Source organism: Podarcis gaigeae, assembly GCF_964106915.1.
Source record: "Podarcis gaigeae genome assembly, chromosome: 8".
NCBI lineage: Eukaryota > Metazoa > Chordata > Lepidosauria > Squamata > Lacertidae > Podarcis > Podarcis gaigeae.
In genome coordinates, this window is record NC_139684.1 from 65294528 (window position 1) to 65308864 (window position 14337).

The 14337-nt window shown below is 44.4% G+C and overlaps 1 protein-coding gene across 5 annotated transcripts in view; it reads right to left on the reverse strand.

The window, feature by feature from the left end:
• The window catches only part of PHACTR4 (phosphatase and actin regulator 4), an 84124-nt gene extending 76706 nt beyond the window's left edge, over positions 1–7418 (reverse strand). Inside the window, exon 1 of one of the 5 annotated variants that reach the window (XM_083750757.1) lies at positions 7320–7418. The gene's annotated coding sequence lies outside the window, so the exon portion shown is untranslated. Of the gene's footprint in view, positions 1–7218 lie in introns of all 5 variants that reach the window. The other 4 variants (XM_083750761.1, XM_083750753.1, XM_083750756.1 and 1 more) reach the window with 4 other exon arrangements.
• Positions 7419–14337: the final 6919 nt, after the last annotated feature.

Below are 14337 nucleotides of genomic sequence, written 5' to 3' on the forward strand. Positions count from 1 at the left end.
TTTGATCTTCTTGCAGTCCATGGGACTCTCAAGATTCTCCTCCAGCCCCATAATTCAAAAGCATCAATTATTTGGCGGCTAGACAGCATGCCCAGTCTTAATTAAGCAATTGCAAATTGCATTTCATAATCCACATACCACTGGCACAAAAACAACAGAATAACATCATTTGCAAAAGTGCTTTATCAGATCTTTCCTGCCTTCCCCACATAAAATATCAGAAGCAGCGCAACAGCTTCCCTTCTGCCTAAAATCAACAGGAGTCTGTAAAGGCCTGTTACTTTACCAAGTACTGCACTAGTGCAAGCTAGGAACAACTGTACCGTGTCAAGGATCCATTGGCATGGAACAGCCAAGAGAATCAGGCAACTTTGAGCCAATATTTTAATTGACCACAGTGACCCAAAGTGATATGTCAGAGGCATTACCGGAAATTATAATGCTGCTCCTAGCCACCAAATGTAGGAGGTTAAGGCAGGTTTTGGCACTGCAGCTCCAGGAACTACCCAAGGATGCATCATGCCAGCACCAAGCCTGGGGAAAGCTAGTCTGCATTCACTTTTCTTTTTGCAGTATCAGTTGTTTACAAGCGAGGGCAAGGGTTGTGGATTGAGTAGAAGTGTCTCCTCTAAGAGTTTTCTGGGGAAAGAAGAGAAGGAAGAGAGGTGCAACATGATACAGACATCATAAGAGGGAATTAAAAGATATAAAGGGCATCACTGAAAATGAGCAGAGTTAATGAAGTTACTATAGTGTCCTGTGCATTTGGCGAGAATTGATATTAAAACCGTACCCTCAAGAAAAGAGTAATCCCTGGAATAAATTTCATTTCTAGCACATGACTTTTCTCCCCTTCTGACCCCTCTTTTTTCTTTGCCTTTGAGATCAGGAGATGACCACACTTTTAGAGAAGTGAAAGTCACAGACAGGGATAATAAGGGCCGGAAAAGGGCTGAATGTTATTGCTCTGGTGGACAGGGTTGCACCTAATAGTACCCTCTCCTCCATTGTGTGCCATTCTGCCTTGCTAGACAACTGGTATCATACAATGCCTCCTATACAAAGCTCCTTCATATGTTCACAGATGCAGTCTGGCTCACGCCACCAGGAGAATATTTTGGGGGAGCATGTTTTCCCCCCACCCACTCCCCAAAGCATTGTATGAAAGAGCTTTGGTGACAGTTATTAGGAAATGAAGACGATTCAAACAAAGATTAGTATGTCAATAAGGATTTAGCAAGGTCTCTGGGCAGAGATCAGTTACTGTAGATAGGCATGCCAGGCTAAAGTAAAGTCCATAGCCACGAGTTTTCTTTCATTTTTGAATCTGTGATAGGATAAGGGGGAAAGCGCAGATTTTTGTTTACAACAAAGCACAACACTTGATTTCAAGTCAGACATTTCTAAAATATGGGAGGGGGTGTTCTTTATGACCTTGAGAGGGGCAGGGGAAGTTGTCTTCTCTTTAACAGCTCTAATCTACATTTAATGGAGGGAAACTCACATACATACACACACTTGAGATCAGAGTATTTTTTTACAATAATCACTTTGATTAAACATTGTGACCCTCAACTATTTACCCTATGGTAACAAATCTCAAGGGTGTATAAATGCTCTACAGTTACTACAGGAAACAACCTAAACTGTGAAACATTGTTTTACTAGGGCAAGGCTAGTTACCAAGCAGTAAGCAAATGAGATATGATCCAGAGACGGAATTTATAGGTACTCTGCTGGAAGCATACACAAGGTTTATAGCATCAAAAGCTGTTATTCAGAAAGAAACTTTTAATGCAATTTAACTGTCAGAGCTTCCTCACTAAATTAGAGCGCTGGGCCACTTTTCATTAAAAAATAACAACCCCAGAAACTGCATCAGAAACAAGCAGTTAACTACCCATATGTAGCTTAACTATTCAGTGACTACCCCACCCACCACACTTATTTAAAAGATGGATTTTGCATCACTATTCCTAATGCTTGGAAGAAACTGATTACATAGATCCATTCCAGTCTGGCTTCAGGCCCAGCATAGCACTGAAACCATCTTGGTTGCCTGTTGGGTGACATTTGTTAAGAGCGAAATAAGAGGAAGTGCAGCTCTGCTTTTTCTCCTTCATGTCTTGGTGGCTTCTGATATCACCGACCACAGTATCCTTCTTGGGGGAAGTGCAGATTGGGGGGGCTGTACTTCAGTGGTCCCACTCCTACCTCTAGAGTTGTTTCCAGAAAGTAGTTATGGAAGGCTACTGCTCAGCATCATGGAAGTTCTCCTGTGGTATCCTGTGGGGGTCCCCCATGCTATTTAATATCCGTATGAAACTGCTGGGGATCGGTCATTAGGAGATTTGAAGTGAGGCAACACCCATATGCAGATGATGCCCATTGATATCTCTCTGTTCATTCTGAATCAGAAAAAGCCATTCAGGTGCTAGACCAGTGCCTGGAGATGTTGAAGGACTGAGATGGGGCAATAAATTGAAGCTGAGCCCTGAAAAGAAAGAGGTGTTAAGTGCCCTAAGTTCTTAAGTCCAGGAGGTGAGGAAGTGGCCTGTCCTGGATTGGGTTGCAGACCCCTGAAAGGGACAGGTCCATAGTTTGTGGGTGCTCTTGGATTCAACACTGTCACTGAAGTTCTCAGGTAGCATTGGTTACTAATAGAAACTTAGTAAACATTCTAACTGCAATCCTTATCATATATGATCGGATCAACACATGTGTCCAGGAGGTGTGGATCAGGCCAGTTAAGTTTCTGTTAGAATTCACAGAAACTGAATTCCACAAGCATCCCTACTGACTGTACCAAAGCCTTTAGCAACCTTGTAAACATGCCCACAAAAGTCGCTAGCCTCCAAAACTTTTTACTAGCCTGCTGTGTGTTAGCAGAGGAGTAATGTGCAGCTCTTGTCCCTCTTGTAGAAACCTGCTGCATCTCTGTACTGGAAACCAAAGCAGGGGCTTTCTTCCTCTGGCAGTTTGATTAGTTTCTATGCTGAACACAGAGGAGGGACAAAGTTTTCAGTCCCTCATATGCCTACACATAGCTCACTTACCTGCACCCAAGTCCATTTTCAATTATGGCTCCTAGGCTAGTGCTCAAATGCAAGACTGTCAGTGCCTACAGACACCCTTCTAGAAAGAAAAAAATACTAAGAGGTTTTGAAAGCACTTTACAGGGTGGGGTGGTGGGCAATGATCTTGATACCGAGAACTGGAAAACAGAGAAAAGGTTGAAGGAAGCAAAACACAACTATTACTGGTAAGTTGCTTCCCTGCATCCCATAATGATTGCTACCAGTAGCCAAGGGTGGCTTCCTAGCAATTCCTTCCACATGCCATTGCCTGCCATTTTGCAAACTGCTCTCTGGCTTTTGACCCACCCCACTTTCTCCAGACACTTTATAAAAGTTAAAGCCTTTGGCTTTCCAAATGCAGTGTTCAGAGTTATTATCTGAGCAAACATCTGGTCAAGAATGAAGGGAAGTTCTTTCAGTTGCTTTTTTAAAATACTGCAATAAGTCTTTGGGAATAGAGGAAGCCAAACACTTGAAATTAAATAAATAAATGAGGCTCACCACTTAAGTCATTCATAACAGCAGCACCGCTACTGTCATACAGCAACACCCAAAAACAACCCTTATCTCAAAGGACTCAGTGAGCACTGCTAATTAACAGCTAAAAATAAACGTTAGGAAAAGCAAGTTCTTTACTCAAAGGCAAGCTCTGATTGTCTCAGAACATTCTACCTCTCATGTGCTTTAAAATAAATGCAACAAAAGAGTGATATACATTTAACAAAGGGGGTATTGATCTCAGAGACATATTCAATAATGGAGCTATAAAACTTTGATGACACAACCTAGTCACAGTTGAACACTTTGAAGTCCAAAGATACCAGGAGTGCCTCTTCCCCTGAAAATTAAGCATGTGCTGAGATATCTCCCCCTGAAGTTAAAAGGATTTCAAACTTTAGTTGGGACATCTCTTTTGCATGTATATATCTCTATCTCACCTTTCTTTCATGGAGCTCAGGGTGACACATATTCGCTTTTCCTTCCTCCATCCCAATTTCATTCTCACAACCACCCTATGAGGTAAGTCAGGCTGAAAGAGTGTGACTAGCCTAAGGTCTTATGATTGAGATGCACAGCTGGGATAGGGGGAATTGAACCCATGCTACCCAGCCTAGCCCAATGCTCTAACCATGACATTAACTTATTTTCTAAGCATTCATTACTTCCTGCAGACTTAAAAGGGAAACTCTGTGACTTACTGATTAAAGCCCTTACTTTTGCACTTCCTAGTTCATAAATTTTGAGCTCCTTGCAAAGCATATCCCTTCTGTTTGGCATGCATTTCACTGTCAATAACAAACTAGCTTTAGTTACAGATAGGTAGCCGTGTTGGTCTGCCATAGTCAAAACAAAAAAAAAAAAATTTCTTCCAGTAGCACCTTAAAGACCAACTAAGTTAGTTCTTGGTATGAGCTTTCGTGTGCATGCACACGAAAGCTCATACCAAGAACTAACTTAGTTGGTCTTTAAGGTGCTACTGGAAGAAAATTATTTTTGTTTAAACTAGCTTTAGTTAACTCCTCATGTTTCCTTTATTAAGATTGGATTTTCTCAAGTTTATGCCACAATAAATCTTTTTTAAAAAACATATTGCTTTTGAGGCTATAGACATAACACATATCCCTCTAGAATTTATATATCAAGTTAACAGCAATTGTCACCTAATTTTATTAATACCTCAACATCACCAATCTCAGTGACTACCATCAAGAACAGCCGCACATGACCAATATACAGACCTATTTTGCTTGGTAGAAGTGATTTGCTTCCCAAGATTATCAAATTAAATTAGAGATTAATTTAACTGGTGGTTGAATGAAGTAGAAAGTCTGCATAATCACATACTTCTAATCCGAAAGCACAGAAACAAATATGCAATCACAATCTAGATCAGCTCCTCAGCAGCAATTTATATTCCCACTCAGATCTTCTAATGGAAGCTCTGTCTTCTTACTATCTATGACTAGCTAAAACTAAAAAATCTCAATGTACAACTGAAGAATCACAACCATTATTTTCCAGTCTTCATTTTCAGAAAACAGTAGCTGGCTGTGTGTTGATTTGACCTATTTAACATGCATTCCCTCCATTACTTCCTGCTCCATAAGACTGTAAGAGTTAACACATTAAGCATTTGCACACCTCTTTCTTACTTCCCATATTTGGGGTTAGGGAAGAACATTCTTGAATGTGATAACTGAGATACAGAAAAAGGGACCTGAAACAATTATTTCATTCTTACCGACAACCCAAACTTTTGCACACTGCACAAGTATGACATACCCCAGTCAAGCCCAACCTGAGGTTGGCACAACACAATCCAAGGTACTCAAAAGGGTTTAATAATCCCATTGGAAGAAAACAGTAAAAAGATAGCATGTTTAGTCCATAGCAACAATATGTTTACATGAGTCATGTGAATAAAAAGACTTGATTAAAGACACACCACATGAAAAAGACAAAAGATACCCCAGGAAACCAACATTGAAGTGCCTAAATAAGTGACCCCCTTTTTGAAAAATGTAGAATAGTCATCTCCCAATTCAGTATTCTGAGAACAAGGACACTTCCCTAAGTAGGTAAAAATATGTTAAGAATCTAATCTTAGATACAGATGCCTAGAAGCACAGATCCTCCACTGCAACATAAAGGATAGCAATTTCCATATCATGGGCCAACATCCATTTAATTAGGTCCAAATGGGATGGTGGGCAGCACAGTACATCTAAAGGTTGGGAAACTCTGGATGAGGCAAGAATTGACTAAAACATTCACTTTTTATGGGGGGGGGGCAGATTAAGACATAGTTTGAATACTCCCACTTTTGCAAATGTAAGTATTTAATTTTTAAAAATAAATACAGTATGCTGCCTCTCCTGAGGCTTAATGCAGCTAGAAACATTAAACGATTAGGGTTGCTTCCTTTTCTTAGTGTAAAACAGAGGAAGATACCAGCATCCCAAAAGTTTACTGTCTGTCTCACACAGATTCCTCTGCTTAAGTTCAAGCAAGCCACATCTATTCTTCCCAATAAATTTCATAATTTGTTTACAAGTTAACAAACATGCTCAGATCAGTTCATTAGGGTAAAAAGAGAATACAAAGACAAATCTCACTTTCTGAGCTACAAAACAATCACAAATCAACCAGCTACCCTTCAAATTGGTTCTTTTGAGGCATTCAAGTCAGTCTTTTGAGGCATTCAACATATACAGCAACATATTTTCATCTTGTACTGGCAGATACATATTGAGACAGACACACACACACACACACACTTCCAAAAGTAAATACAGGACATCACTCTTGATTTAGTTTTTTGTAACACACTGAAAACTCAAGAGGAGAGTTCCCTTTTGGCATGAGTGGGGAGAAAGAGCCAATATACTTGATAAAACACAACAGTCAAAGTCAGGGAGGGGGCAGGGAAGACGAGCGATGAGTGAGGGGTCATGCAAGTCACTCAATGCATTTGGGGGGCAGGGGGCACAAAAGGGAGGTCACCTAGTGACAGGAAGGCACTGACAGATCAACTACCACCTAATATTAGAAGAGGTGGGTTAATACCAGAGGCAGAGAGCGAGAGAGAGAGAAATAATGAGAAACTCCCCATTTTTTTAAATGATGGGTGCAAGATACTTTAAGGGCTGAGGGAGCTGAGAGAATTCAGGAAAAAGACAGTGAATTTGGACGGGCAGATGTATTCATTTGTTTAAAAGAGTTACAGCCCGCCTTTCAGAAGCCTCTTTACAAAACCAGCCACAACACAGATCATGTCAACCGATTGAAAATGAGCGGTTAACAACACGGGGAAAGCAGATCTGTTGATGCGAATGCATTAAAAAAAAAAAAGAAGCAGCAGCAGCAGCTCGGAAGGATTAAGAAGGAGCAGGAAGCAAAGACCCTTGCAGCGTCTGAAAGGGAGGTTGGCAAATTAGAAAAGCGGGATGTGGTGGGGAGTTGGCTGTAGGGATAAAAGAAAGCAAATGCCCCACCCACCTCTCACAGAAAACTAAAGTAGCGAAAACAAAAAAAAAGAGTATTGGGGGGGGGCTGCGAGAGAGACCCCCTCGCTTCTCACTGAGAGCGGGGCTGAGAATTAACTGCCGACTAAACTTGTTCACTTTCCTCACTCACTCACCTGGAGTCAGATGAGGGGAACCAGCAGCACCTCCTCACCTGGCGAACTCCTGCCTAGACGGCCGTGCGGCCGGCCCCTACCCTCACTTCACTCCAACTCACCTCACCTCGCGCCACCAACGCCGCCGCCTCTTTCTGAGAGTCCCTCAGGGGCTGAAGGTCCCCGTCGCCACCGCCGGAAGCCCCGCTCCAGGGAAGGGGGGAGTGAGGCGCGCGGCATGACGGGACTTGTAGTTTACGGCGAGGCCCCGCCCCCGCCCGCGGGGGATCAAGGACGCCGGACAGGTGAGGTCAGGAAGGAGGACGGGCCAGGAGGCCGGGTGCTTCGTCGTCTGGTTCCGTGCGGAAAGGAGGCTTAGTGGGGGGGGGCGGGGGATGCTGTCTTGTCACTAGACGGACGGGCTTCTCGGGAGGGAAATAAGTTCAAGTTATATATATATAGTTCAATAAGTTCAATCTACATATATATAGCGCAGAATACATATTGCAGTTGGGATGATGATGATGAGTTATAACAGGCGAAGGCTTTGTGGCGCCTTAAAAACTTGGCAAGGGTATGAGATTTCGTGGGGCATCTAGTAAACTACTTCACGAAAGTTTACGCCACTGTAAGCCAATGCGGCACGAGAGCCCTTGCAGTTTTTGCTGCAGATGCCCGATATGATTCCCAATAATAACAACAATAGGTCAAGGGTGCTAACTTGAATAAAATAGGGGGGGCAGGTAAACACCACCCCACATAATCACATGGAATAGCACATCCTCAACTTTTTTTGGGGGGGCAGCCCCCTCAAACATTTTATTGGGAGAGGGGGCACAAAGGGACCAAGATCCCTAGGAGTTTGCTCCTATGTAATAGGTACAGCGGGTGACCCTCAAAATTTTGCTGTACTTCAGCCCCAGCCAGCAAGGCCATTGGCTAGGGATGATGGCACTTGTAGTCCAGTAAAATCTGGAGAAGCACAGGTTCCCTCTCCTTGAGTTACAGCATAATGTCACCCATGCTTGGCCAGAAGTAAAACCCACTGTGTTCAGTGGGCTGGCGCCAAAGGCTAATATTGCAGTTTTCAGTGCAATCCTGTACATGCCTGCACAGAAATATGCTCCATTCGTTCAGGGAGCTTACTCCCAAGCAGATAGGATTTGCAGCTTTAGTTGATTAACAAAATAAAGTTAAGCTGGTATCCTAAGGGTTCTGTTTGTTTTTCATGGAAAAATGTGCATAGAGGTGAAATACTGACACAATTGCCTTCCCATTTATCTTTAAAATACCTCCCACAATCTGACTAAACACAAAGGATAACTTAGCTTGTGCTGCTAATAACAGGAACTTAGTTATTAAAAAAATTGCATACTTATAAATGAAAACATACAAATGACACCTCCCTGACTTTGAAGCTACTGCAGACAGAGTTTATAACTCAGGTTTCAGTCCAGCCTTAAGTATATACACTCCAAGAACTATCGTAGCTGCAGGTCATCCAAGTTCCACCCACAGTTGCCTCACCTTACAGAGGGAGTGGGTGGAAATCTGCAGATGAACTTTCTCCTTCAAATGCTTAGGCATCCCTTCTGGCAAAAGTATGACTCAGGTACCAGGAATGCCCACAGGATTCCTCTTCTTTCTTTCTTTCTTTCTTAAATTGACTCCTCTTTTAAGGAAGAGCATGTGATGATTTCTTTTTCTCTGTTAAAAAAAAAAGTTAGCTAGGATAGCTAAGCAGTACTTATGACTAGTGCCTTAATGATACTTAACTCATTGAGCTTGCGCATCAAAGTGGCTAATACCATAAGGTAAAGGTAAAGGTACCCCTGCCCGTATGGGCCAGTCTTGACAGACTCTGGGGTTGTGCGCCCATCTCACTCAAGAGGCCAGGGGCCAGCGCTGTCCGGAGACACTTCCGGGTCACGTGGCCAGCGTGACATCGCTGCTCTGGCGAGCCAGAGCCGCACACGGAAACGCCGTTTACCTTCCCGCTGTGCTTTCGAACTGCTAGGTTGGCAGGCGCTGGGACCGAGCAGCGGGAGCGCACCCCGCCGCAGGGATTCGAACCGCCGACCTTTCGATCGGCAAGTCCTAGGCGCTGAGGCTTTAACCCACAGCGCCACCTGCGTCCCTTCTAATACCATAAACCAAGTGCTTTTTTTCTAGAAAAATAGGTGCCGGTACTCACCATGAAGTTGTTACAGTCACTGCCACACTTTTTAACCAAAAAGGGGGGTGCTGGTACTGCATACCCTTGAGTACCCTCTGAAAAAAAAAGAAGATTGCATAAACCTATGAATGTTTGCTCAAAAGCAAGCTCCATGGAGCTTAATCTGAGGAAAGTATGCATAAGATTTTGGGCTTATGGGCCCCTCCAACCTGTTGGGGTGGAGGGTATATTTTGCAATAATGGTGTTTTAGTAGTGGATTTGTGCTGGACTGTCCACACATTGTTTTGCTATACAGTGGTACCTCGGGTTACATACGCTTCAGGTTACATACACTTTCAGGTTACAGACTCCGCTAACCCAGAAATAGTGCTTCAGGTTAAGAACTTTGCTTCAGGATGAGAACAGAAATTGTGCTCCGGCGGCGCAGCAGCAGCAGGAGGCCCCATTAGCTAAGTGGTGCTTCAGGTTAAGAACAGTTTCAGGTTAAGTACAGACCTCCGGAATGAATTAAGTACTTAACCCGAGGTACCACTGTACTTGTAGTTCTGTGATGCTTCTGCAATGTTGCTTCATTATCGCTGTCTGAAGGGGCACTCTTGTACCACAGTGCTAAAAAGGCAGGACAACACCACCACCTTGGAATGGTCAAAAACTTACAGAATGTCAGCAGGAATTTTTCAGGACACTCACCAGTTGGAAACGAAATTGAATGAATGGGTTAACTCCAGTGTAGGGCTAAGTTAAAGTCACTTAGCAGTATATTTGTTCCACAGGCAAAATGTCTTCTACAAAAAAACTGTGCAAGAGACTGCAGAAGCAAGTTGCTGGCATCTTCATTGTACCATAGAGTGAGCAGTCTATTGCACAACACATTTCTACTAGTGCAACGGTTGCATTAGATTCCTCTGTTGTGCAAGATTAAAACTTGCCCATCTGCTACCACAAGAGCCCTTGAGGTAGAAAACAGAGAACATTAGATACAGCCCTATGTCCACCCCAACACTTTTGCAAGCAGGCACAAACAGTATTGAAAGCATAATCACATATAACCACCCAGATACAAGAAGAAGAAGAAGAAGAAGAGGAGGAGGAGTAGTTTGGATTTGATATCCTGCCTTTCACTCCCTTTAAGGAGTCTCAAAGCAGCTAACATTCTTCTTTCCCTTCCTCCCCCACAACAAATACTCTGAGAGGTGAGTGGGGCTGAGAGACTTCAAAGAAGTGTGACTAGCCCAAGGTCACCCAGCAGCTGCATGTGGAGGAGCGGAGACGCGAACCCGGTTCCCCAGATTACGAGACTACCGCTCTTAACCACTACACCACACTGGCTCAAATAATTTATTATTTGTACCCCACCCATCTGGCTGGGTTTCCCCAGCCACTCTGGGCGGCTTCCACAAAGACCAAAAATACACTAATATGTCATACATTAAAAACTTCCCTGAACAGGGCTGCCTTAAGATGTCTTCTGAATGTCAGGTAGTTGTTTATCCCTTTGACATCTGATGGGAGGGCATTCCACAGGGTGGGCGCCACTACCAAGAAGGCCCTCTGCCTGGTTCCCTCTAGCTTTTCTTCTCGCAATGTGGGAACCACCAGAAGGCCCTCAGCGCTGGACCTCAGCGTCATATGCACAGATAACCAATGTATAATAAAATAACTTTTGGAGGGACCCAAATAAGCTCAACGATCTGGAAGTTCCCTTTTGCAATTCTACTTCTGCCATGAACCCACTAGGGACAGCAATCCTGTAAAACTTACAAGGAAGTAAGTCCCATTGAACATATACTTCTGAACATAGGCGCCGACTCCATGGGGCCTGAGGGGGCCCGAGCCCCCTCAAAAATTCGTTTGGGGGGGCTCTGCCCCCCCAATAATTTAAGAAAATGATTAGTTATATTATGCTTTGTAAAATCACAAAATTATGTTGGTATTTTTTATTTTCCTTGTTTGACGATAGTTACCTTTTAAAATACATTCAGTAATGAGTTAAAACAAAGCCACTCCCGATCTAGAGAGGGGGTGGGGTTGCGGGCTCTCGACCCATCAACAATCTTGCGGGGCTGGCGTCAGCCCTGCGAGAAGCGGGGATTCCCCCTAGCTCATTAATATTCACCGCCCATGGCGGCAGCTAATCGGCTGCCGCAAAGGGCGGGCCCTCACAGGTTCACTTAAGGTCGGGGCAGCCCGGGGCTCGCCCCTTTCGTTCCCCCAGCAGCAGCGGTTTGGAGGTCTTGGGCCCCCCCAATATTTTTTATAAGTCGGTATGGGCCCCCGCCCCCCCAATATTTTTTATAAGTCGGCGCCCCTGCTTCTGAATAAACATGCATAAATTTAGGCTTCATTTGATCTTAAACAAGCCCTAACAGCATAAGAAGAATGCTGATGGATTATTTATTCAAATTGGCACCCCTGCACTTACTCACAATAAGGAAACTGGTCCAGCCCCATTATCAATCACCTGACTGGAAAGACAGATAGAGCTGGATTAATGACACCCAGCTCCATACAGCTTTATATTAATGTTGAACAATATGGAGGACAAAATGGATCTCTGAGGGACCCCATAATGAAAATGTCATGATGCAGAAGGAAGATCTTTATGGAATCCACCCTCCAGGTAGGAGCAGAGCAACTTTGAAGAAGGTGCCTTCATTCCCCAACCTCAGTGATATAAAATGCTACCAAATGATCCAGTAGAACCAACAGAGTTGAATTTCCCCCCTTTTATCTCCTGGTGTATGGCACCCATCATGGTGGTCAAGCCTGTTTCAGTTACAAATCTGGGCCAGAATCTAGATTAAAAAATGGATCCATCTAATCAGTTTGTGAGCATGATCAATCCATCAGTCAAATAAGACTTCTTAAAACTGGGTGACAGAAGTAAATACAGTGGTAAAGGTAAAGGTACCCCTGCCCGTACGGGCCAGTCGTGTCCGACTCTGGGGTTGCGTGCTCATCTCGCTCTAGAGGCCGTGAGCCGGCGCCATCCGAAGACACTTCCGGGTCACGTGGCCAGCGTGACGAAGCTGCAGCTGGCGAGCCAGCACCAGCGCAGCGCACGGAAACGCCGTTTACCTTCCTGCTATAAAGCGGTCCCTATTTATCTACTTGCACTTAAGAGTGCTTTCGAACTGCTAGGTAGGCAGGAGCTGGGACCGAACGACGGGAGCTCCGTGGGGACATTCCTCCGTGGGGATTCAAACCGTCGACCATATGATCGGCAAGTCCTAGGCACTGAGGTTTTACCCACAGCACCACCCGCGTCCCTAAATACAGTGGTACCTTGGGTTAAGTACTTAATTTGTTCTGGAGGTCCATTCTTAACCTGAAACTGTTCTTAACCTGAAGCACCACTTTCGCTAATGGAGCCTCCTGCTGCCGCTGTAGCACGATTTCTGTTCTTATCCTGAAGCAAAGTTCTTAACCCAAGGTACTATTTCTGGGTTAGCAGAGTCTGTAACCTGAAGCATCTGTAACCTGAAGCGTATGTAACCTGAGGTACCACTGTACTAGCAACCAACAATATCTTCTCTCATGTCGTAAATATCCTGTCATCTTTCCTATACATAAACGTGAGACCGAGCCACTGTGATATCAAAGGTGAACTACATGAGCAGAGAAGATTCAGGAACTTTCACTTCAGGACAAAGTCAATCAGTAACTTGCTGCCATTAGCAAAATTAGGAGTCGGGCAAACCATTTGACCTTGATCATGCGGAAGAGAATTCTGTTTACGCGGACAAGAGCAGGCTGTGCAGAGAGACATATAAAACCACACGATTACTTTTGCCAATAATGCCTGTGCTGAAAATTATTATTATTAGTTACATTTATATACCGCCCTTTGTCAAAAGAACGCAAATGTCAATACATAACATAATGTGTATGCAATATGAAAATCAATATGGTTATATAAATACAATTACAAAAAGAAGTAATGCATAATTGGATACAGGTTATCATAAAATGCAAATTATCGTAGCAACAACAGTATAAAAAACAAGGACGAGGAAACTAGCAGGAGAGTAACTAAAATATAAAAACAGTGAACCAATACAAAACCTTCTTTCTGTCCAAAGGCAACTCTTAATTCTGGCTTCCACAGAAAATGACAGACCTTCTCAGCTCTCATCCGAGTCATTTCCATTCCTTTCCCAGTCTCTTACCCTGAGAGATCTTCAGCTTCCCAACTCTCACTCAAAGTCCTTTTACCATCTAGCTGCCACTTTTATGTGGGTGCAGTACTTAGTCCCCAGTGGCACCTCAGAAGGGGAGACACCAGAAGGATAATTCCCTGTGGTGTCTTCCCTTCGAGGTGACTTCCACTGGCAAAGCATGCTACGATGCCTTAGAGTAGGGTTACCAGATGTCCATGGTTCCTGGGAACAGTCCCCAGATTTGCAAATCTGTCCCCGGAATGTCCCCAGATTTGCAAATCCGTCCCCAGGAAACGTGGCAGCGGCAGTCTCTGCAGCCAGGAGCCAGCCTGGTAGCGCAGTTGGCTCTGGCTGGCTTCAGGAGCTGCCCGCTGCCATGGCGCCCACCATTTTTCCTCTCCGGAAGTCCCCATATGATGTGTCTTGTGCGCAACACATCAAATGGGGACTTCCGGAGAGGATAAATGGCGGGCACCTCAGCTGTGAGCAACTCCTGAAGCTAGCCAGAGCCAACTGCGCTACCAGGCTGGCTCCGGGCTGCTGACTGCTGCTGCTGCCGCCACTGCCAAAGGGGAACTGGAGATGTCTGGCAGTACAGATCTCCTGCCCCCTTCCCCCTTTGTTTTGACTGATCGGGGGTCGAGAGTCATGGGCGGGCGGCCATTGCCCAGTTTTTTAAAAACTGCACATTTATGTTTCACAGGGTGCAAAAGAAGAGCTTTTACACCTTGCCCGGTAGAGAAACCGCATGCCTTGCCCCCCTCGTGGGCAACAGCCACCCGTCCACGACTCCTGAGCCTCCC